Source organism: Onychomys torridus, chromosome 2 (assembly GCF_903995425.1).
Source record: "Onychomys torridus chromosome 2, mOncTor1.1, whole genome shotgun sequence".
Lineage (NCBI taxonomy): Eukaryota > Metazoa > Chordata > Mammalia > Rodentia > Cricetidae > Onychomys > Onychomys torridus.
Genome location: NC_050444.1, coordinates 129,315,012 through 129,340,878, shown reverse-complemented (window position 1 = coordinate 129,340,878; position 25,867 = coordinate 129,315,012). Strand labels below are relative to the sequence as shown.

The 25,867-nt window shown below is 47.8% G+C and overlaps 1 protein-coding gene and 1 long non-coding RNA gene across 2 annotated transcripts in view; one reads left to right on the top strand and one right to left on the bottom strand.

The window, feature by feature from the left end:
- The window catches only part of Trabd2b (TraB domain containing 2B), a 202,299-nt gene that overhangs the window by 43,510 nt on the left and 132,922 nt on the right, over positions 1 to 25,867 (bottom strand). The gene's annotated exons all lie outside the window — the stretch shown is intronic.
- The window catches only part of LOC118577215, a 74,608-nt gene continuing 64,741 nt past the window's right edge, over positions 16,001 to 25,867 (top strand). The window contains exon 1 of the long non-coding RNA XR_004944181.1: positions 16,001 to 16,115. This is a non-coding gene — a long non-coding RNA (uncharacterized LOC118577215). The remainder of the gene's footprint in view (positions 16,116 to 25,867) is intronic.

Genomic DNA, 25,867 nt, shown 5'->3' with positions numbered 1-25,867 from the left:
GAGGGGAGGGGGCTTGCTGGGAACCCAGAGGTGGATCTGACTGTGGATGAGGGGCTCAGAGCTAGAGGGACTCAGGAATGGCCCAAGGGTTCTCAGCATGGAAGTCCTTTCCAAGGTGCACACACACCTCCCCATCCATGGCCCCTGACACATGATTGTCAGCTCAGTGACAAGGAGACTGTCCTCTATGCTCCTGTCAGCCCACTGTGGATGGCTGAGAAAGAGGGTCTTCCTCTGAGGAACTCCTGGAGGCCTTTTGCCCTGAAGAAGTCCACCTTCATCTGGGCTGCTTCTGAGCCTGACGGCTGCTCTCCCCATTCTCCCTACCATGCTCTTGGCACCCAGGCCCAGCAGGGCTCAGCCACTCTTGTGGGCTGTTGGCTCAGCTAGCCTAGGAGGCTTCTACCCCAGCAGCACCCACCCCCCTTTGAAGGGGATCAGGTTCCCCCACAAACATAATTGAACAAAAATATGAGAGAGAAAAGGTCTTTGTTCTCCCATTTACAGCGTCAGAAAATATGTAACAAATTAGCCGTTTATGAGGTAAGAGACCAGCTCTGTGTGCAGGCGGTGTGGCCTCGGCAGGCACAAGGGGCCTTTGAGCCGCGGCATGGGGGGGCACGGCAGTGGGAAGGAGGGCTCGCAGGACTGCAGGGTAGGCACAGGAGGCCAGCAACCATCTAGGAGTCTGGGAAGCTTGCAAAGAGAAACAGAGGGCCAGCCAGAGCCAAGGAGGAGATCCTGAGCACGTGCAGGGAACAGCTGCTGCAGGCCAGTCTCCAACAGGGCCAGTGCACTTAGCAGCCAGTGGGCTGCTGGGGTCTCAGTGGCTTCCCTGCTGGCTGCTATGAACCTTAAGAATGGACAGCTGCTTCTGCTATTGCTGGTGATTTCTCTCCACAACACCTTCGATTTTCTTCCACGGGCCAAGGAGGAATGCCAGCTTGAAGCATCCAATATTCACTGAGGTCAGGGGGACGGGGAGGAGGCAGAGAAAGATCAAGAGGCAACAGGGATGTCATGACTCTCCTCAGCATTGTCCTGGCTTTCATCTGCTTCACTTAGATGTCCAGAGTTATTCATGGGGTATCTAGCTGTAAGCATAAGGGTTTAGCATCTTAGCTTGACCCACTGGGTGTGTGTTGCCTGGTGACAGCGCAGGCTAGCATCTACACTCATCATCTTTGGTCCCCTTATGCTTTATCTAGGGGATATCTGCCCTTCACTCCAGGACCCAAAGGCCAAGTAATGGCCATCCTGTGGGGTTCTGCCTCCTCTCCCTCCTCCTCTGCATCCTTTTCCTCTTCTTTTCCTTCAATATTTTTCAGACAATCTCACCATGTGGCCTCAAAGCCATGATCCTTCTGCCTCAGCCACCCCAGTGATTGGCATTACAGGTGAGCGCGCCACACCAGGTGCTTGGTTTAGTTTCTGATTCTGTTAGATCCTGTGCTCTAAGGCCCGCCTTTTTCCATTCCCCTGCCCATGGTCAGGACTCTCCTTGCTGCCAGTCTGGCCACACATCATGGGGACACATGTTCAGACACCTCGTGTGATGCATCCATGGAACTGATTGTTCTCTTTGCTCACCACAAGTTCCTGCTTGGTCCAAAGCTGTGTCCTGGCTATGTACCATGGCTCTGAGCCTTTGAGAGGAGGTACTGGTGAGGATGGGTCCATGCCAGTCCAGTAAGGAATCTCTGTAAGAAGTGGGGTGCTGGGTTTCTGTCTGAATACCCTGAGTGTTTGGTCTGCAGTCACAAACACGTCGCTTTCCTGGATCTGACTTTATTTGTTTTGATTGGATCTTAATAGTTCTTTCAGGCTGAAGCTGAAGCTGCCTGGGATCCCGGGAGACTTGCTAAAAACTTCAACTGCACCCAGCGTAGCAGAGTCACTTGAAAGTTAATCAGTGCTCAGGGACGCCTGCCTCATTCTTTCCAGCCCTGGATTGTGAGGTGGGTTTGGACATAGTGCTGTTCTATGCGGTGCAGACCAGGGACCTCAGGATAAATTTGTAAAGGAGATATCTGTGCCTGGAAACTTCTGCATGGAGCCACAGAACAAAACTCTGTCCGACTGGCCTTTACTCTCCCTACGTGGACCCCTTCCTAGGCACTCTGTCACCACATTTTCTGCTACCCTTTGTCCTCTAGCTTTAAACCCTTCTCTTCCACATTACTGTGTCACCCTCCAAAAAGAAAGACCTCCCATGATGGAGGAAGCCCAGTGATTTTCATTCATAAACACATCTCCAGCCCTGCCACTGAAAACATGCCCAGTGTCTCATGAATGAATGAATGATACTCTTGACATTTCATTTCATCACCATGCCTGGTCTTTTTCCTGCAAGGCTGTACCTCTGTGGCAGAGCCCCAGCCTATCAGAGTGCTTGCTCTCCGGGAGGAGCAAGATGGCGCTGAACACCAACCAGGCTGACTGTTCATTTCACAAAGCTCAGAGAGGGAAGGAGTCACCCAAATCACAGAGCATGAGGAAGCCTGTTCGGACATAGACACTGCGATGATGTGGCTATGGAACCGTGGACCAGTCAGCTCCCCAGATGGCTAGTGAGGGCCCCTGGAAACAGTATCTGAAGAGAAGAAGAAATGGAAAGAAGTAGGGAGCTCTCAGCCAGGCTGTGGCTTCTGGGCTGCCCTTCCCCACTCTCTTCCTCCAGCCAGGCTAGCCTCCTTCCTCTATAATATAGGCCAGGGACCTCTCCTGCTGGTCTCAAGTCCATCTCCTCTCTACATACTCTTACCTTCTAAATCTTGTGAAAAAATAACATTTGTTATCCAGATAACAGCACTAAACTCCACAAAGGTTGTCAAGGTCACACAGGTAACTGCATGATTTGATCTAGCTTATCTCCTGGGTCTTTGGGCACCTCTGCCCTCAGCCTCCTCTGGGCATGTGGGCTGGTGTCTGCCTTCCTTATTGCTTTCTTTCAGAAAGCTGCACCCCAGCTGCACAGGCTGTCAGCTCTGCACTGACAGTTCCCTCTGCCTCTCCCACAGTGCTCTAGCAGTTTTGGGGTGTCATTTTCACATGATAATGCTAAGCAGGGAGCTACACAGGTAGTGACCAGCCAGGCAGTGGCCAGTGGTCCCCGTGGCTGTTCTGCAGAAGGTTCTGTGCTATGGAGGTGACTGGGACTCACACTAGCAATCAAGGGCCCTGGGGTGGCATTCACCTGCACAGGTAAGGTGAATCTGTTCACCTCTTCCAAGTGCTCACCCGCATGTAAGAAAGCCCTGAGCTAAGTGGGACACGGTGAGCCTGCAGGAACCTGTCTCAGTAGTAGGGATCAGGCTGGGGAAACAGGAATCAATGGCATCAGAGTTCAGGACATGAAGTTAAGCTGGTTGTATACCTTCCAGGCAGGCACCCAGAGGCCTGTGTCATATTTCTGTGCCCCAACAGTAGCTAGCCCGTTACATCTTTGCCCTTACATGAAACAGGAGCCTGACTGTCTATCTCAACTGGCCTATGGCTCTCCTGAACTCATCTGCACTCTGTCGTTATAGAAAGGCTAGAGAGACCTGTGGCCACAGACGCTCCTTGACAGTCAGTCCTTCTCCAGGCCACCCCACCCCATCACCTCATCCACCCTCTTCAGGTTGTCGTCACCTCTTTTCCGAAGCAGCGGATGCAGACATCCAAGGAGGCAAACAATCATGGGGCTGGAAGGTGGAGGCATTGCTGACGAACTCTCAGCCAACCCGAAAATGTAATAAACCTCACTGCCCACCCAAGCACTGCACAAGGCATGCGTGCCCTCTTGTAAATATCTCTCCCACCGTGCACAAGTACTCAGTCACATGCAGACACCAAAATTCTTCCTGAGCCCTTCCATAGCTCCCTGCAATGACATGTCCAGGTGTGAACACTCTCACTGTCTTACACAATCATAACTGTACACACACACACACACACACACACACACACACACACACACACACACACATCTACAGGTTTGATCTGTCCATGGACTTCACTCCTCTCAGTGTGTTCTTCCTCTCTTACATCTCTGTGAGCTGGCTTAGAGTATGAAGTGCTCAGCCTTGCCTCTGGGCATCTGTGAACTCCACAGGATGGCCATTACTTGGCCTTTGGGTCCTGGGGTGAAAGGCAGATATCTAGCTGTCTTAGACTTGAAGAGGTCCCTCACAGCCCATCACTCACTGAGCTGAGCTTCTTTGTCCCTGAGGGTGAGAGGTTAGGGTCATCTAGCACCCACCTTCTTAAATTGTCGGTCATAACTCCATATTGTATTACATAACTAGATGGGTACACACACACACACATGTCCAACAGTAAATAATTTCTGAACTTGAAATGACCAAAATTTATTTCAAGAAATCAGATGTGTGATTAATCTCAGGTGTTTCTGGCAGTGTTAGCCTATGTTACATCATGGGCATTCACTGCAGACTCAGTTCTGCACAGAAAATGTGCACCCTGCACTGTACACACATCACACACACACACACACACACACACACACACACACATTCATACACACACACACATTCATACACATACATACACACACATTCATACACATACATACACACACACATTCATACACACACACACACACATTCATACACACACACACACATACACACACAGAGTTTTCTGTTCTTGTAGAGACAACAATGGGTTAATTATAGAAACAAAGACTTTCTATTTTTCTCCTGCCATCATTCCTCAGCATGTAAGTATCACATTAACATATCTTTGGATTCTATTATGTTAGAATGTATGAATTTTTAAATTATTTACATTGCTGACTCAAGTTTCATTTAAAAAAAACATTAAATGAATTTTGGCTTCAGATTAGGATGGAATTTCCAACAGTTTCTGAAGTGGCCCTAAACACACTCTTGCCATTTTATAGTATATATTTATGCACAGTTGCATTCTTGAATTGATGGTTATGAAACCAAAGTATCCATCAAACTCTGAGAAATGTTGAAGATGTTCTGTATCCAGCAGAATTGAATATTCAGCCAAGATTTAATTCATTGTGTAAAAATAAACAAGTATGTCCACCTCATTATTGTGCAGATGCACGTTCATCTCTAATAAATGGTAGGCTTGCACATACACCAAGGCTTGCCGGGGCTGGAGAGAAGGTTCACTGCTTAAGAACACTTGCTCTTGCAGAGGACCCAGGTTCAATTCTCAGCACCCACTTGGGGGCTCACAACCATCCATATAACTTCTGTACCAGGGAATCAGACACCCTCTTCTGGCCTCCAAGGACATCAGACACACACCTGGTACACATACATCCATACAGTCAAAACACATAAAATACATAAATCTTTCATGACTTGTTATCAGCAAATGGTTTGTGTGTCTATTTTATATATCTGTATACCATGGGTTGTGTAAAAATTTCTCTGTGTACAGGTTTTATGAGCAGGCAAACCTTGAAAAGCCCTGAGCTAGGGGATTGACTATGGAGTTCAATCTGACTTTGCTAGTCACCAGCTCAGTCAGGGGCCTTGGACTTGGATGCTAGATCTCTGCGAAGAGATGTTTCCCTCTGTAAAATGGGCTATCTTGCAGGTTGTGACAACTAGAGACAACATGCATCCTGTAGCAGGAATCTTAAAGAGTCTTGTTAATAAAATCAAACCTGAGGCCAGTTATTGGTTTGAATGCTGGAAAGTCAGAGAAACAGAACAAACCAGTTTCCTCACCTCACCAGTTCCTCAGCTGGTCTTATTTCCTCAGACTGCAAGCTTCTGAGTCCTCATTCAGAATGGGTCTCAGCTGAACTGTGCTGCTCCAAAGCCTGAATGCTAAACCAGCCAAAAGCTTAACTAACTCAGTTCCTGGTCCTCACGCCTTATATACCTTTCTGCTTTCTGCTATCACTCCCTGGGATTAAAGGCTGGATTTCTGGGATTAAAGGCGTGTGTCACCAATGCCTAGCTGTTTCTAAAGTGGCCTTGAACTCAGAGATCCGGCTAGCTCTGCCTCCCCAGTGCTGGGATTAAAGGCATGCACCACCACCACCATCACCACCACCACCACCACCACCACCCAACTTCTCCTATGGCTTGCTCTGCACCACCACCACCCAACTTCTGCTATGGCTTGCTCTGACCCATTTTCTAGCTACCATTTCTGGCTCTGTTCTAGTGGCTGTCTGTTCTGTGACCCCAGAAAAACTTATTAGGGTGCACAATATTGTGGGGAGCACAATACCACCACAGCATCCTATGCTTTTACTCTTTCAAACAGGTACTACCAAGACCTCACCTTAGAGATGAGGAAACATGCAGAAGTTAAATGGCCAGACAGGGCTGTGAGACTCCTTTCTCCCTTCTTTCCATAAGCAGTGGGGGGATGGGTGTGACAGAATGGATGACAGTGACAGACCTACAGGAGAGTGAAGCTCAAGGGCAGAGTGGGGCTTAAAGATTAGCATATAATAGAAACCAAAGAGCAGAGGGAAGACCAGGAACCCCGCCAATGGCTGTGTGGAAGGGCAGGGCATGCTGAAGGGAAGCCTGGAGAAGGCAGGTGAGCACTATGTAAAGTGCTGAACTGGCACGGCTCAGGGCTATTGAGCCTTCAAAGCTTCTTCTACTTCTGTCCTGGAAAGTGGTCTGTCTCTGCTTCTATCACTGTTCATCCACCTCTGTCCAGTTCTTTGTCCTAGAACATAAGAACCTGGAAATGGGGGTTGGGGATTTAGCTCAGTGGTACAGCGTTTGCCTAGCAAGCGCAAGGCCCTGGGTTTGGTCCTCAGCTCTGGAAAAACAAAAAACAAAAACAAACAAGCAAAAGAAGAAGAAGAAGAAGAAGAAGAAGAAGAAGAAGAAGAAGAAGAAGAAAAAGAAGAAGAAGAAGAAGAAAGAACCTGGAAACATTAGCTCGTAGCTCCCAGACTCCAATATCTGCGGCCCATAACACTACCGCTGACTTGTGCCCAGGATAGAGCACTCACTACCCCTGTCTAGGCAGTCTTGCCGGAAGGGCTGTGGGCTCAGGCAGCATGCCCTACAAGGGGAGTGCCACCTATGCCATGCCCTTGGAGAAGGTCCCTTATATCCTCTGCTCTGAAGGCCTCTCAATCCAGGGCTAAATTTCTTCCTCACCTGGATGGAAGAGTGGTGGGGACATGGTCCTGATAGGCCCGCAGGGACTCAGAGAGCACTGGCCTGGCCTAGCAAAGCCACTGGTGTGACAAGGTCTTGTTATTGTTCATGGGTCCCCTAAGATGCTGTAGGTTGTGGTCTGGAGTCCTGGTGTGGACTCAGAAGGCAAAGGGATGGTCCCTCGCTGCACAGGAGAAACAGACACAGGAAAACCCCACCAGCCGCTGCACTGTCAGCACATTCTTGGGGCAATGCATTGCAAAGCCTCCTTGACCTCACTTCTAAGTGAGAATGAGGGCCTCACTGCCCCAGCGGGGTCGTGCCTGGGTCACTGACTAGGGCTGCAGGCTTTGGGGGATGGGGAGGCCTTGGCACTTTGCCAGTCATGCCTTGCCTTTGCTGAGGCAGGCCTTCTCACCTTGCCTGGCCTCCTTGCCCCAGAGTGCCAGCCCCTGCTTGCGTTCTCTGACTGAGGGGGAAGTTTGCTGGTGTCTTCAGCTAGGGAGAGGCCTTTTCCATAGGTACGCTTGCTTTTAAAACCAAGTGTGTGCTTTTGCTGGGGTAGAGAGAGCTGGTGGAGATAATGGTCTAGGAGGAGGGAGGTGCCGTCTCCTTTCGGATTGAGAACAGACATGGGGGAAGCAAGGTTTCATCCTGCTGTAAGCAGAGATGCCACAGAGGATCAGCACAAAGGGTACAGAGAGCCAGGGGGGTCCTCCATTTAAGCGTATCCTCTGTGTCTTCACAAGGCAGAGCCACAGCCCAGTAGTGAAGAATTCTGGCTTCCAGAACTCTTCCGCTGGGAAGTTGAACAGAGGGTGATAGTTGAGAGCCTCCAGGAATCAGGGTTCTACCTGGGCCCGACACAGCACAGTGACACCCTCTCTCTGTTGGAAACATCTCAGATGTCTGATAATGTGAATAGCTTTCAGGAAAGCGCAGAGAATGGGTCCATTCTGGTCCTGGGAGGTAGGCTGGTGACTCCCTTATCCTTTCTGAGCCCAGAATTCCTCCTAGTAACTCGTACCAATATTACAGGGCTGCTGTGAGTCGTTTCACTTAGCATATGAGGACACTTGTTCAAGAATCCCCAGGCTGGGAGCAGGATCAAGGAACACAGAAAAAGGGAAGCACCCATCCCCCACAATCCTAGCTGTAACTTGCAGAGATGGCGCACCAGGCCCCAAGAAATCCACGATCACACACCCTCTCACTTGCTCCACCTTCACTGAGAGAGGCAGGGTTAGGGTAGACCTACCACCTCTTTATGCAACAGATACTCATAAACTAGTTTTTCCCACTTCTGCCAAGGCAGAGCTATGGAGGGATGACTGATGAGTGCTCCAGCTTCACTCAACGTTGTGCAGACTAGATTCTGAACTCCAGTAATCTCACCACCACTGACCCCCCACCTTGTAACAGAGGAGCGCCCACCCAGCAAGCTCACTGCCACCTATGGGTGGATGGGGCTGCCATGCCCACTTTAAAAAGGAGGAGGCTGAGGTCTAGCACAATGCAACAGCTTGTCCAGGCACAAAGACCATCTGGCGAATATTGGAAGTTGCACTTGACCCCACATCTACCTGACTCCCAAGGCCGCGCCTTGTCTAGTCCGGTTTGCAAACTCATTGCCAGCAGAAGACACAGGCAGAGAAGGGATGTGTAGGAGAGAGGCCCTAGTAGTCAAGAAGTTGGGAACAGGTGCAGGATGAATTACTGAGGGTGACATTTGAGGCTCCTGACCCTTCAATAGTTCCTCTCCTTCTGTTCATTCCATTGTTCCTGGCCCTGAGTGGCCTGCAGAGTGCCTAATCATAGGCAGTTACCACAGCAGCACATCATAAACAGTCTGTAAAAGGCCCAGGGAACCCAGCCCACACCCTCCCTGAGCCAGGCAAGACCCCCAGCACCCGATTAGCAATGGCTGCCTGCTGGAGGAGGCCAGGCTGACCAGCACATTCATCACATGCCCTGTGAGGAAATGAAGTGGCCAGCCCAGCTTTACCCCAGAAGTAGCATTTCCAACGCTGCTGAGTGAGTGAGGAGCTGTGGCAGGAGAAGGAACTGGATGCCTCTGTGCATGGAACATGAGCAGGAATGAAGTGCTGATGTCCTTTAAGGCACCGCCCAATCTGCACCAAATACCAGGCAGCCAGCTTATAAACATGGACAGTAAAGCTTGTAGTAGAGAGCCATGACCTGTCACCAGATTCACCACTAGAATGACTGGCTGATAGCAGCACTCAGACTATACTGGTCTTGCTCTAAAACCCTCCACAGCACCCTACTACCTCCTCACCTTTATGACCTGACATTGCTGTCTTTACATTTACTTCTCACATACCTCGGGGGTCTGAAAAAACAATTAGAAGCCAGGCTCAGTGGCAGATACTTATAATCCCAGTGGTGGGTAAGCAGGGACAGACAGATCCCTGGGGCTCATTGGCCAGCCAGCCTAGCCTACAAAGCATGCTTCAGGCTAACAAGAAAGCCTGTCTCAAAAAACAAGGTGGATGTCTCCTGAAGAACGACACCTGAGGCTGACCTCTGGCTTTCATTCCCATGTTCACACATGCACACATATGTACATGCACACACAGATGTGTATGTGCCCACCATACACAAAGCCAATTTACTACTCACAAGTTTTCCAAAGCCTCTGCTCTTTCTTACAAAGCTCAAGTTTCTCTTATCAAGCTACCGCCAGACGGGAACCCACCAAGGCTGAACATCTTTTTTTTTTTCTTTTTTTGTGGATTTGCATGGATGAATTTATAGATCTCTGGGACTGAACTCTGAGCCCTGCAAGGGTGGGGACCCAGGGCTCCTGGACACGTCTCTTAATACCCAGCTTGTTCAGAAGGACACTCACTCTGTTATCACTGCCCACACTTTCTTCAGTGGGTAGTAAATTGGGAGAAAGCTGCTGGTTTCTCTGCGTGTAGCTGACTTTCCCATTCCCAAAGGAAAAGAGATCCTCTGAGGTTGTAACAGTGTGAGGGCCTTGGACTGGGAGTCCAGGGCCAGGGTGCAGGTTCTGCCTCCTTTCAGTTAACTTTCTGGGGTGGCATGGGGCAAGCCCCTACCCTCACTGTCTTTGGTTTCTTGTGCAGTAGGGAGAAGTCAGAGACTCCATGAGAATGGAAATCCTGGGGCTCAGAGACGGTAGGGGCTCAAGGAACATTTGGTCACACAGTAGCAATGATTCTCAGATGAGTGAGGTCCCAGACTTTTGGTGAGACTTGGTTGGGACACCACATGTGTTTTAAAAGCCAGGCAGGCACTCCATGGGGCTTGAAGTGACCTGTAGTGGGCTCCATCTATCATCCAGAGCCAGGGCAGGAGCAACAGACTTCACTGTGATAGGAGCAGATGAAAGAACAGCTTAATATTGTTTATCAAGTTTGCTTGTAATTTAATTCATGGCACATAATTTATTTAAAATAAACCCAACTCATAACATATTACACATTTTATGTAATTTATTTTAAAACAAGTACATAGAAAAAGATTAGCATCTGAGATGCTTGTGTTGTGGTAGTAACATCTTCAGAATTCAAATGCAGTTGAGAAGCACTGTCAGGGTAGAGGATGAGTCTAGGGAGCCATTCCTGGAGGAGAGACCCTTTAGAAGCTTCCAGAAAAGACTCGGGCAAGGCCCTGAGTGTTGTATTTCTGCAGCGACCCTCATACTGGGAGACAGGGCAATGCTGAGTAAAGCATGACCCTCCAGTCCTACTCGGTCCAAGCTTCCTGTGAGAGGGGATGGGGAGGCTGTGTCTACAGGATGGTGAGGAAAGTGTTCCAGGGGTTCCCACTAGGACTACTCAGTATGCTTTGTCCTCTCTGATCCTACCCATGTCTGCAGGCTTCTCAGTGTTAGCCTCCAGCTGGTAGGCCCTGTGAAGGAGGAAGCACCGGCAAATTCTCCAGAGGCTGTGTGTGTGTGTGTGTGTGTGTGTGTGTGTGTGTGTGTCCGTCCAGAAATGTGAAAGGATCAGGGAAATGTGCAGGTAGCACCAAGGATGGGTTTGATCTCTCCAACCAGCAGTCAGTGTCTGCACTGGGACCACCTGGCTCCAGGGCCCAACTCGCGATCTCCATATTGCGCACGGCAAGTTCCTTAGCCTCTCTACTCTGCACAGGGGATTTAGATGGCATCGACACATAGCATCAGGGGTAGAGACAGCCAAAGGAGCTGCAGAAGAATTCAGAAGCTTGAAGGAAGCATTTTCCTCCTCTGAAGGTACCACCCTCTCCTCACCGTGGTGGGATTGAGGTTTCCCAGTCTCGAGGAAGCAGAAGGGGACCTGAACAGGGGATTATTCAGGAAACCACTCCCATAGTAGTCACTCTCAGTGTTCTGAGAACAGGAGCTGGGGCCCAGGAAGGGCAGCCACCTATATTTTGGCTACAATGAGACATGCCTCCTCATCTTTATTAATAGGGAGGATTAAAAATAAAAGCTCACATTAGGCCATCACCATTGAGAATAGCCACTTCGAAGATCAATGAAGTGAGCTGAGATGTTAGAGCTTGAGGAAGTAATAGGAGTCTAACCTGGGACACATAGACTGTTTCTCTCCAGTCTCATGATCTTGAATTGGGAGCCTCAGTTTCCCCATGTTAAGATGGCGACAGTGAGCCTTTCCTAACTTGCTTGATTGAGATAAGAACTCAAATGTGTATTTAAGGACTCAGTGCAGGGCTACACACAGTAGGGTGACTTAAACAGTAGAAGATCCCTTCTCTCTGTGTGCCTTCAAGGCTCAGTTTGCACTCTTGTGTTTCCACCTCCATGGGGCAGCCATATCCTCTTCCTTGGTTGTCTCTGGTGTCTTGAAGTCTTCTGAACTTCCCTCCTTCAAAAACAGACCCTGGGATCCTAAGCCTCTCCCACTGTTGCCTCTACCTGGAGGATGAGGGGAGGTGGCTTAATATGTAATCTATCTATCTATCTATCTATCTATCTATCTATCTATCTAATCTAGATATAATATATTATATAATCTAGAACATGGGAGGAGCACTAGCAGGTGGCTTGGGGCCCTCCACAGCCTTTGAGTGCCATAGAAGGGGCACCCAGTGAATGACTCCCCTTTGCAGTCCAAGTGTGCAGAGGGCAGAGTTCATGCCCCCTCCTCAAAGCGTCTGTCTATATGGCTCCTGGTCAGGACTGGGGCTCCCGTCCCCAGACTCTCCTAGGAGTAGCCATCCAGTTTTTCCCAGTCCTTTGGACTAGAAAATACAAGCTGAATGTCATCCAACAACAAAATGAGTCTCAAAGTCAAGCACTTGTACCTTAGAGAGTCAGGCCGCTAAGAGATCAGAGCACCAGACACACATATAAAAAGTGCAGTGGAAAAGGGTCTCATCACAAACATGTGGGATAGGCAGGGCCAGCAGCAATCCTCTCCTTCCCTGGTTTCTGGGCCACAGCAGGCTGCCTTGGTCCTGTGTGCGTGTGTGCGTGCGTGCGTGCATCTCCTAAGTCTTTGTCCACACTGTGGGGCTACAGCAGTGATAGCAATGTGAACGAAGTACAGTAGATCTTACTTAGGCTAACCCTGAGTTTGGAATGTGAGCTAGGGAGGGAGGGTCTTGGCAGCCAAGGAGATGGACTCAGGGGAACCAAATGGCCCTAAGTAACCCAGAGGAGTGCTGTGCCTGCCTTGTCCCTTATGCTGTGACATCAGGACTGGTTTTGTGTTGACTTTACAGATGCTTACAAGACGCTAATTTTTTATATTCTGGGGGCTTGGAGGAGGAGACACAAAGAACGTGTTGGCTTCTCAGACTTTGGGGTTGCACAGACGGCTCCACTTGGCCACAAGGAGGCTCCTCCAGATAGTTCCTAGAGGACTTACTTCAGTCTCTTCTCTCTGCCCTAGAGGGGTTTGGCATGGGGGAGGGGAGCTCAGGAGCCCCACAGCCCAGGAGATTTGCTTTTTAAACCTGTCTTCTACAATGTCGGGCAGGCACCAAGGCATGTCCCTCTTCTGTGCCTGGCTTCCTCACACTCAACAGGGCTCAGATGGTTAGCATTCTATTACTATAACAAAATATTTGAGTAACTCAGAAAAAAGGTGGTTTTGGTTCATAGTTTCAAAGAATCCTGACTGTAACTGTGGACAACTGCTGCTTTTAGGCCTTTGGTGGAAGTGCTGGTAGAGGGAGAGTGTGGTCCTGCAGAGTTTCTCACATCATGGCTAGGAAGTAAAAAAGAGGAAGACACAGTATCCCACAATCCTCTTAGAGGGCACAGCCCCCAAGGACTTCCCACCTCTCACCTTCTAAATGCTCTGCCATTGCTGACTCTGGGAACTAAGCTTTTGACATGGGCTTCTGGGGGACATGAGACATCTATACTATAGAAGGGCTCATAGTTGAGATTCACCTGCGGGAGCAGATGCCCTGGTCTAGGGGTCAACTTGGTCCCCATCCTCTCAGTAATGAACTCCCAAATCTACCTCCCATAACTTCAACCCATCGCTACTCCAGACTTCTCACCCTTCAGGCAGCCTCTCTTCCATGCCCTCCTCATCCCTATCTCTTGCACTTCCCTCCCTATCAGTTTGAAGATGCAGTCTGAAATATAGGTATCCACTGCACATTCAAGTAACATTCCACAAATAAGTTCATGCATGACACTAAGACACTCCGTACCAGCCATAAGTCTTTCACTATATTCCACTATTCTTAGGATAAAGTCAACTTTGGCTCTGAGCACCAGGGAAGGTGCCCTTGCCTCTTGCTATTGGCTATCCCATGGTTATGTCTCAAATATATTAGGATTCTTGGTAGATCTGTCAAAATGCCAAGTTCTCTCTGGATTCTAGTCTAGACCTTGAACTTGCTTCTCTGTTTCACTAAAACCCCTTTCCATGCCCCTCACTTCTGTCCATCTTTGGGAATCACACCTGAACATCACCCCAGAATCCCTGTCTTGTTTGGCCAGGAATTTTCTTGTGCTGCTTCTTCTTCTTCTTCTTCTTCTTCTTCTTCTTCTTCTTCTTCTTCTTCTTCTTCTTCTTCTTCTTCTTCTTCTTCTTCCTCTTCCTCTTCCTCTTCCTCTTCCTCTTCCTCTTCTTCTTCTTCCTCCTCCTCCTCCTCCTCCTCCTCCTCCTCCTCCTCCTCCTCCTCTTCTTCTTCTTCTTCTTCTTCTGCTTCTTCTTCTTTTTTTTTTTTTTCTGGAGTCTCATCCTGTGTCTCAGAATAGTCTCACCTAGGATGCTCCCTGAAGGTAGCAGCATCTTTGACCCTCATTAAACTTTCATCCTGCTTCCTAGTCCCAAAGTGGGTCTTTCTCAGTGCATCTCCTCAATACTTCATTAGTGAAAACCAAGTAAGTTACTTGTAATGACATTCAATACTAGACCTGCAGCCAGACAGTCAGGACAGTGAGGGTCAGGGGTTACTTATGGACCTGGCATTGTTATCAAGAAATGAATTAACTTCATAGATCTATTTGTGTGAGAGAAACACTCAGAAATCTTCAACATTACTAGTGATCAGGAAGATGTATAAAAAAAAAAATGAACTACCATTCACTCTAGTTAGAATGACTATCATCATAAAGAAAAAAAAGACACATGCTAGTGAGGATGCAAAAGAAGGGTTGTCAGGTACTGTTAGTGGGGATGTAAATTAGCACAGATATTCTGGAAAACAGTACAAAAGTTCCTCAGCAAATGGGAAACACATGATCTGGCCATCCCACTACTGAGTACATGTCCAAAGGAAATGAAACCATTATGTCAAAGAGACATCTGTGCATGTTCACTGACATGCTATTCACAGTAGTCAAGATAGGGACTCAACCTGGGCATCTACAGATAAGCAAATGTGTTAATTATATTCAATAAATATTTGGACATAAAGAGAATGAAATTTTGTCACTTGTAATAACATGAATGAGACTGTGAGGCATTTTGCTGAAGAAATAAACCAGGCACAAAAAGACAAACCCACATGTTCTCACTTTTATGTGAAAGCTGAAGGGTTGATCTAGAGAAAGAGTGGAACCATGGTTATCAGAGCCAGAGAAGGATGGGGATCAGGGCTGGAGAGTGGCCAGAGGGTGCATCAGAGCCAGAGAAGGATGGGGATCAGGGCTGGAGAGTGGTCAGAGCGTGCATCAGAGCCACAGAAGGATGGGGATCAGGGCTGGAGAGTGGTCAGAGGGTGCATCAGAGCCAGAGAAGGATGGGAAGCAGGGTTGGAGTGTGGTCAGCGGGTGCATCAGAGCCAGAGAAGGATGGGAAGCAGGGTTGGAGTGTGGTCAGCGGGTGCAAGGGGCAGGTGCATGTGAGGAGAAGCTCCTCATTTCCAGACCACCACAGGATAACTATGGCTGATGATTAACTGAATAATCCAAATAGCCAGGAGAAAGGATTTGGAATGTTCTTCACACAAAGAAATGATACATTCCTGAGGTATCCAGCAAGATGGCTCAGACGGTAGAGGTATTTGGTGCCAAGCTGACAACCTGAGTTCCCTCCCTAGGACCTACATGGTGGAAGGGGAGAACCAACTCCCACAAGTTGTCCTCTGACCTCCACACATGCACCATGACACACACACCTTCCTAAATAAACAAATGAACACATTGTTTTTTTAATATCTGAGGTGACTATCAGTTACCATGACCTGATCATATACATAGTAGCCATGTATTGAAATGTCACAATATATTTCATAAACATGTACAACTACTATGTGTCAATGAGAAAATAAATATAAAGTACCCAGTGGGGCTGGGGAGATGGTTCAGTGCTGTGCAAGCAAGAGGAACTGAATCTAAATCCTTAGAACCCATGTAAAGCTGGACATAGCAGCTCACATCTGTAATCCTGCTGCTCTTATGTCAGGATGGGAGGTGGAGACAGAAGAACCCTTGGAAGCCCATGAGCCCGCAAGCATGGAGTATGTAGAAGCAACTGATGGGAGAGAGAGAGAGAGAAAGAGACCCTGGCTCAAACAAGACGGAAGGTGAGTACTGATGCCCAAGGCTGTCTCTCTCTCTCTTCTTCCTCTTCTTCCTTCCCCTCTCCCTTCTCTCTCATACACACAAAGATAAAATTAATTAATTAATTAATTAATTAAATATAGCTAGTGATTAGCCTGTAGTTATCCATTTTGCAACAACCTTTATCTAAGTAATAACTATAGTAGGTCTTTCTTAATAAAAAGAAAGCTTCATTGGCTGTGAATCAGAAGGCACTGGGTTCTAGTCCCAGCTTTGCCTCAAAGCCAAATCACCTCCTTTCTCCTGGGCCTTAATTTTCCCTCTTAACAAAGAGGACGTGACCCCGCTTTGCACGCCTTTGAGGATCAGACAAGATATTTGGTGGTGAAAGGGGCTTTGATGAGTACAAAGCTCACACTAGACATCCAGGATGACGGATGCTGTTCAGGCACAAAGAGAGGTTTCTCCAAGGTCTGTTATCTCTTCTTTATTTTCTTTCAAGGAAATGGCTCCAACCAGTCCGCCTGCATTATTGTTGGCACTGGGAACCAGGGGGAGAGGGCGGCAGAAAGGGAGCAGAGATCCTTAAGAGAGACTCTCTGGGGGACACTAATATTTTTAATAGTTTGTGGGTTATGAAGTAAATCTCTGTTCTCCGCATTATATATCTCAGCTGAGCCCAAAGAATGTTTCCAGAGCCTCTAATGAAACTGAAGCAGTAACCCAGCAGAGAGAGAGAAAGGAAGAAAGGGAGATTTATCTGCAGAGATGTTTGTTCAGAGAGAGGAGAAAGCAGCCAGAGGCAGGGGGCCCAACTCAGCCACATGCCCCCAGCCCTCGCATGCCCTTATTCTGTCCCTGGTCGCTGCTGGACCACCTGTCCTCACCTTTGAAGCAGGCAGGCAGCCTCCTCTTCCCACGGCTGGAGACTGGGGTGCTGGGGTTTTCCTTCTGATCATCTGGAGAGGGGTGAGCTTGCCAGCAGTTGGGGGGACTGGCTTTTACAGCAAGTAAGAAAGCCGGCTGTGGCCCAGCGCCTCGGTGGGAGAGCGCAATTATTAACAGGTCCTACCTAGGCCTTGGGAAAAATGCAGGACTGCATGGAGTTTAAAAGGTCGGCGTGAATAACAAAACCAGACTTTCTGGGGAGTCAGAATGGATTTAAAATACACTTCGAGGAGCCTGGGGCTCCTTTGCTGTGTCGGGCGCAGCATGAATGTCTTTGTGTGTTCACAGGCATGTGTCCACACTTCTGGGTTCTGGGACCTTTGTCAGCTCACAGGGTGTGTGCTCTGGGCAAATTTTAAGTGCCAAGAATGACAGCCCAGCAGCCGAGCTGCTGTGCAGGGCTATCGCTCATTCCCTGTTCCTCTCCATAAAGACAGGGGAGTGAATTAGCTGATTCTAACTTGAGTAGCCAGAGCAGTGGAGGATGGGAAAAACTGGTCCCTGGCCCACCAGGTGCCTGGGTGCAAATCTCCAGCTGGCCACCTAATTGGCTGGGTGATCTAGGCAAGTTGGTGCATTCCCTTGGCCTCCATGTGTTGTTCCCTCAGGGCAAATGAGAGAATGAAGTGAATCTGAACCATGCGTGGACCATGGCGTGAGCACGTGGCTCTCTCTGCTCTTGCCAGGCTTCTTGTTTCAAAGCTCGATAGCGCTTATCTTTCACCTACGCTTAAGAAGATCCAATCATTTGATGAGCATCCAATGACCATCACCTGTGTCCTGGCACCATTTCAGGCACGGAGATAATAGCTGCAAACTCATGCCCTATAGAGTTTCTGCTTTATAATCCTTGGTTTCCATCTGTCCCAGGGTCAGACCCTAAGAGGCTGGGTATAGGAGGTAAAGACTGGAGGCCCCGGTTGGCCACAGTCAGACAGACATTCACTCTGAGGGAGGGGAGGCACAGAGTTTCTCATGTGAAAAACAGTAGCAACCCTTTTGGGGGAAAGGGGTGTGCAGCACCTATTGGAGCCTTTTATATGAACGGATTGGTAAACTTCAGGGGGCTACTATCTTCCTTCTCTCTTCCTGTCAAATGCTTACTGTGCCGGCTACTTCTATGTCAACTTGACACAAGTGGAGTCATTGGGAAGAGGAAACCTCAACTGAGAAAACGTTTCTACTAGCCTGGCCCACAGACAAGCCTGCAGTGCATTTTCTTGATTGACGGTTGATGTAGGAGGGCTGGATTCACTGTGTGGGTGATGCGGTCCCTGGGTGGGTACTCACGGGTGCTATAAGATAACAAACTGAGCAAGCCAGGAAGCTGCACTCCTCCAGGGCCTCCACATCAGTTCCTGCCTCCAGGTTCCTTCTCTGACTTCCCTGGATGTGTGAATACAAACTCCTCTCCAAGTTGCTTTTGGTCAGGGAGTTTCAGCATAGCAGCAGAAACCTTAGGCAAGGTTTATATGTATTAAGGCTTCATATTAAAGGGCCACAACAGAGTCCTATCAGAAAACCTGAGCAAGTCCCAACTTCAAGGGCTAACAGCACTTGAACACCTAGTATGTGCAAGTCTGGATGCGTGGGGATGACTATGACACTGTCCTTTTCCTTTTTACCTTCAGGGTAGCTGGGGAGGAGACGTCACAGTTGTCACCTATTTGGGAGTGATCAATACAAGCCAGAGGAAGGTTCTGAGAAAGTGACTTTTACCAAGTATCACAATTGTAGGCTGCTAGATTCCTAATTTTATCAAGATATCAAATGACTCTTGCAGATGGAGAAGTGGCCTTTGGATGAGAAAGCTGAAGCCTTGGTTAAAGGTCTGGCCAGAGTGGTGAGAAGTAACGAAAGGTCTGAGGTGACAAAGGCTGCTGGCAGATGGAACCTTTCAGTCTTTCCTTAAGGCAGCTGTAGCAAGCTGGTTTCACCTCTGCTTATGACACTCCCCTGTATTTTATCATGATTATACCCTTCGGAAGACAGTGACTCTTACTGTCATGGACATGCCTTTGGGCATGTAATATATCTTTGAGTTCTCTTACAGCTCATGTTGGCTACAGTGAGCCATTAGGCAGGCTAAGGACCTCTGAATATTTCCTCCTCAAAATCCAAAAGTACACTGGGCAAATAGTCAGAATCAACCTTTTCCAGAACTCTGGATAAGAATCAAAGGCTTGCATGATTCAGGAAAAATTTAATCAAGAAAAACAGCTCCCAGTCAGAACAACATGCTCTGTGGCATGTTAGCTTGCTCCCTTTAGTAGATGTGAGAACCAACCCCTGAAATCACAGTAAGCAGCTGCCTGGCTGCTACTAAAAGGGGCAGAACAGGGAAGGAAGCCTTTGAAGCCCCATACCTAGGGCACTGTCACTTTCTAACATGACTGGTGGTTTTCTGGAAGCCTCCACTGTCAAGGCTGTATTTGACTTGAGCTATTTAGTGAATAGCCTTTTCCTGGTGATGTTTTCTGAAAGCAACCAGAGGCAGTTGGTTAACATCGCAGCAGCCTGAGACAATGAGAAACTCCAATAGATTTCTGTGAATCTAGAAAGCAGCAGCATGCATGCATTGGGCTACTCAGAGCTTTGTGCTTGCTTAGGAAAGACCTGAAATGACCCCATGCTCTCATCTCTAGCTAACTCAATCTATAACAGGAAGGGAAGACAAAGACAGAGCTGTAAACAGCATGGGTGAATGTTGAACGTATGTCCAGCACACACTCAGCTCTTCAGGAAGGATTATTGGTTCTCTGTCTAATCATTAACCACTCATTAGGGAAACTGACTAGAGATTTTGATGTCCACATATGTCAATGAAAAGGAAATGACAGAAATCGCTCTAAAAAGCCTCCAATTAAACAGTATCAACCACCAACAGTGACAACAACAAAGTGTGACAAGGGAAGACGAACCCTATATTTGAGCATCGTATTCTTTTAAATGTCCAATTGCACCCAAAAGTTAGTAGACATGCATAGAAATAATATTATGGCCCATAAATATAAAATGTAGTCAATTGGGAACATCCTTGAAGAAGTACATAGATAAGATGATTACCTAAGCAAAGGCTTTAAACCACTTAGTTTAAATATTATAAAAGAAATAAAGGAACAGTGTATGAAGAACTATACATTGGCGGCTGGAGAGGTGGTTGAGAGATTCAGAGCAACAAGTGCTCTTCCAGAGACCAAGGGTCAGTTCCAATCACCTACCTGGTGGCTCACAACCTTTCATAATTCTGGTTCTGGGGGATCTGATGCCCTCTTTCAACCTCTATGGGCACTAGACATGCATGTAGTGTATATATAGCAGACAAAACACCGATACACATAAATAAATCCAAAAAATGGTGAAAACATGAAAATGATGCCTCACCAAGTACAGAATATCAATAAAAGTAGTGATTATACATGTATATGTAAATATACACCAATGCATACACAGACATCTATAAATGCAATAGACATACACATATTACATAGTTGAAAAGTACAGTTGCTGAAATAAAAACTTCCTGAAAGGGTCTCAACATATTTTTATCAGACAGAGAATTAGCAAACCTGAAGACAGTCCAGTTGAAATTATTCAGCCCAAGGAAGAGAGAGCTAAGATAATGAAGAAAAATGGGATGCTGTACGTGTACTCACATGTGTCTGGAGAAGGGAGATGAAAGAAAGAAACAAAAAGAACATTGAAAAGCAGTTTCTGAAAATATCCCACATTCACTAAAAACCAAAACCTACACAGCCCCCAAAGCTCAATGACTTTAAATGTGTATATTCAAAGAGATCTATATATAGATGTATTATAATTAAACTGTTATAAACCAAACACAAAGACCGGCCCTTGACAATGGCAGGAGAGTGACCTCACCAACTTAATACAATTCACAGCTGATTTCTCATCCCAAGTCATGAAAGCTGAAAGACAATAATAAAAAAATGCTGCAGGTGAAGAATTCTATATCTAGCAAAACTATCTTTCAAAAATGGAGAAGTTAAGACTTTAAAATAATATAAAACAGAACACCAGACACTAAGTTTGATAAAGGAAGTTCACTGCTCATAGGTTTAGAGCCTGCAAATTCCAAGGCTGAGACATCAGCACATTAGGTGCCTGGTGAGATCTCATTTGGTTCACAAGGTCTCCTGTGCCCTATTACCATGGGGCGTAGGGATGGGGTCAAATGAGTACGTCAGAGTCTCTTTCATTAATCTCATTGACGACAACCTCATCCTCATGATCTAATCACTTCTCAAAAGCTCTAACCCCAAATCTCATCACACAGGGGATTACATTTTGAAACATGAACTTTGAGATGACACACACATAAAAACTAGAATTAGTCACCAACTGAGTTGTCCTACAAGATTAGGAATTAGGGTTAGAAACCCTTTAGATGTACTGTCTCTTTATCATCCAGCCAAAGTCTAAGCTCCTGCTAAAGTGCACACCACAAAGGAGAACACTGGGGCTCAGGGGACCCCAGCTGGAGTCTGGAGAGGAGTCACTGTAAGATCCATTTCTGTCCCCTGTTGGGTTCTGAGAGTCCAAGGCCAGACTCAGCAATGCAATGGACTCTTCAGCAGGAAATGCCATAACCTTGGCACCCAGAGGGAACAGATATGCGTTTTTCCCACATTAGGACATCTAGCTAAGAATGGGTTCCTTGGCCCTGAGAGATATTTGGAATCCAAGGGTGACCCGGTCTGTTTAAAGTCTCTTAAAGGGACCACTGCATCCTCTTTGGGCTATGTACTGCCTCCCTTCTTTCACTACAGACCTTTATAGCCTCCACTTGGAATCTCTTGCATCCCACACACTATAACACAGGACTAACCCAGACCTTTCCCTGTGTCTCATCTTGCCACCTTGCTCAAAAGGGATATCTCAACAGACTCCAAGTCCAGAGCCTTAGATTCTCTTCCTGAATGGCTATACCAGTTGTCCCTTCAGGTTTCTGCAGAGATCAGAGATGGGAAGTCATCTTCTGGAGACACTTTCTGTGGCTTTCTGAATGCTTCTGACAGGTTGAGAATCATCTTGGAGGGCAGGTACCATACCAAGCTCTCACAGGCGTGAATGAGCAAGGAAGGAGGGGAGATGGTGCTAAGTGTGGGTAGGCTCTTCCACATCTCTACTCCCACATTCCTCACAATGTCCCTATGAAGTAGATACTACCATGACCTCAGTTCAACCACAGAGATGGGTGGGACCACTACTGGCATCCAAATACCATCAAGGCAGAGCCCATATGCTTTGCCACAATCCATTCAGCCACTCCAGAAAAGCTATGGTCCCAGGGAGGCCATGGGGGGCAGCAGAGGCCTGCTTTGGTTCAGCTCAGTGCTCAGTCACTCAACACCAAGAGGAAGCAGGCCAATAGTGAGGAGAGTGTGGAATCCAACCTTATTCTCTCTGTCCCTCTGCCCTCTCCAGGAACACTGGTTTCCTTGTCTGACACGTCCGTGGCCAGCTTCTGAGCCAGGCCAACGTTCCTGGAAACCATTCACCCTGGACCTGGGAGGATGCTAGCAAGAAGCAAATGCCACTTGTTCTGTTTGGGGAGTGGGGCAAAGAAGGCTGAAGCTTCTGAGATAATTAGTGACACATAAAATGGGCTTCCCAATAAGGAGGTCTCAACTTTCAACTCTGGAGGAAAGGGACAGAGGTCACACCCTACGCAGAGCCTGCTGGTCACTTGGAAGGGCTCTGTTGACTCTGGGAGGTTTGACTCTACCTACAGCCAGTTGAGTGTCCTTGGTCAATGCATTAATCACCATAAACGTTCTGTTTCCTGGTCTAACATGCAGGTGTTGAACAGGTCTCTGTGGTGAGTTACTAAGAAGTTTGGAAATTCACTCAAATCATACACTGGAGAAGATGAATCACTTTGGTAGTAGGTTTTTGTTTTAAGATAGACTGGCCTTGAACTTTTTAACCTTTTGCCTCAGCCTTCTGATTGCTTGGATTATAGGCATGTATCACTAGCTGGTGGCATAGTGTAAACTACCAGTGGTCAGTTCTAGAAGGAACTTGATTATCAACTGGGCAATTCTCTAAAAGATGTATAGGAAGACTAAGGCCCCAATGAGTTCAGGGTACACTGGGTACCACAGAAGATTCAGCCACTAGGACACTGTCTGGGGGAGGAGCAGATGGAGGGTTATTTAGAGGGTCAAGACTAACACCTAGTTCTTCTGAGAGAAAATAGAAGAGATGCCCAGTGAAAGGTTAAGGCTGGAGTCACACCTAGCCTGCTGCTGTAAGGGAGATTCCTGCCCTTGCCCCTCCAGGATGGTGCAGGTGGTGGTAGGCATTAGGCAGTCACAGAGGCTATCTTTCCTGGCTCACAGGGACTAGAGAAAGCTTCAACTCTCAGCTTCAAGTTCTGGAGGATGGGAGAGAAGCTAGCCCACAAGTTCTGTGGACTCCAATGAGGTTATAACTGTGTAGCACTCTGAGAGCAGAATCTGATATCCAGGGGTAAATGTCATTTGAATAGCTACACCATGTTGTGTTCAAGAAGAGGATGCCACTGGCAGTCATCCTATTTGATAGATATACCGTTACCCAGTAGTGGGCAAGTGGGAAACACATTATGTACTACATTTCCACAGCAGGTGCCAGGAACTTGGCTTCTTTTACTCTGCTTCCTCACATCTCACCACATCACATGTTGACATACATCTCTCTCTCTCTCTCTCTCTCTCTCTCTCTCTCTCTCTCTCACACACACACACACACACACACACACACACACACACACACACACACACAAATGCTTGTACCTGATCTGTCTCCTGGTTGGCAGATGTGGCTACCTGAATGCCCCTAGTACCATAACCACTTTCCCATGGTACCTCCTGTGATTCGCCATCACATCCTCCCCGTAGCCAGAGCAAACTTTATGAAATGCAACCTATGCCTCTGCGGAAAAAGAAGGAGTGAAAGAAGAAAGCAAGGATTCCTGTCAGAGCAGCTCTGGAGGAGCCCAGCTTCTATGTGGCATGTGTAATGACGGGGTCATCCTGACAGACCCTCCACTCTGACCCCACTGCTGTTACCACAGCCTCTGCCAGCAGGTTCCAAAAGCCACATGGTCAACACATACCACATGTCCTTCATCTATCTCTGAGACTTCTTTCCAGCCATCAAATGGAGACCTGTCTACCCAGCAGGAGGAAGGCAAGGATGACAAGCTGGCAAGTGGGCACTGTTGGGTACAGCTTCTGGCAGGGAGAAAGCTGAACTCGCTGCTGTCACTATTATCACACTGCTGGTCTCAGTTGGCATGGACATCCCACAATCTTGTAGAATGGAAGCTCCTTGAGAGTTAGTCATGTCTTTAGATTCAGTCCTGGGGCCTGGGGTCTAGCTCAGGACTTGGCCAGAGCTCAAACTGCTGAGCAAATAATCTGAGGCTTCTGTCTGGGTCCCCATCAAGTCATAAGGGCTCAAGGAGGGGGGGAGGACAAGAGGGCAGGCCTGGCAAGCCCATTCTAGGGAGGAAAGTGTGGCTCAGATATAAGTTTTAAAGAGCTTGTGCCTCTTTCCATAGCAGTCACTGTTGTCTGCCGATGGGCTGCTGTCAGCTGAAGTGAAGCAAGTCCTCTCCCAGGCTGTTCTTTCATTCATTCAACAATAAGTGGGCACCCACTGGGTGTAGCCCTTCCATAGACACTGCCTCTTGAAGTGTGTACCCACCTGTCCAATTTCAGGGCTTCTGTTGACTTGTTCCAGGTCACCCCTCTGTCTGGCAAGTGACCCACCATGACTCAAGCCCATACCCCCATGTCTGTCTGTCGTTCTTTTCTCTGCTCAGATAGACTCTCTAGGCCCAGCTCCTTGTCTCTCTCTACAAGATAGGATCAGAAGTAAGTCCCGGTCCCCTGTATCCCTCTGAGCACAAGGACTCATTCTGGAAGCAGAACTTGGCAGACCCACTGGGATTAATTAATTACAGGCCTATCTTCAGGGTGGCCTGTCGGCTATCGAGGCTGCTGCATACCTGTTGATTGCATAATCCATAAATACATTTGACATCTTTAATTGGAATCAGGCCCCCCAGGCCTAGCCCACAGCTGAGTTATGAGCTCCAACTTCCCTGTTGGCAGCACAGCTTCTGCCTAAATTGGGGCCCAGGGAGAAGAAATCAACTTGGGGCATGATGACATTTCTCAAGGACTAGGAAGTAGAGAAAAATCCACTGCTTCAGGGTAGCATGGGATGGCTCTCAAGCTCTATGGCTGTGGCCATCATCTGGTCATATTTCTCTTCCTGGGTTTTCTGAATGCTAGGATGCAAGGCCTACACAATAGAACCATTCTCAGGACCCATATTGGGACTGATGTATGGCTTTAGGGCTTTCTTGTTGGAATCTACACACAGTCTGCCTTATGTAGATCATCTCTCAAGATAGGCCAATCTTCTCTTTAACCCAACACACGTTCAGAAGCCACAATAATAAGATGAGGCTTCTGCTTGCCTGGATATGGACCTCTCAGATCATTATCTGTACTGCAGGAATGTCCGTGTCAGAGCCTGAGTCCTGGAACTGTGTCTTCATTCACTCATTGTCATGACCACCTACTAGCTAGGCTCTCAGAGAGAAGCAATTTGAGAGGAGAAAGAACTGAAAGCCCCATTCAGAGACGCCTACAACCCAATGGCGGCACCCAGGCAGGCCCACACCAGGCACACAAAGTCAGCTGGGAAAGAGCTGGAAGGACAAACTGGAAGCCTCTGGAGTTGGACGTGAACAGAGCCAGGTCTCTCTGCACAGACCCTGCAGGGCCTAGCCAAACTTTTCTTCTGC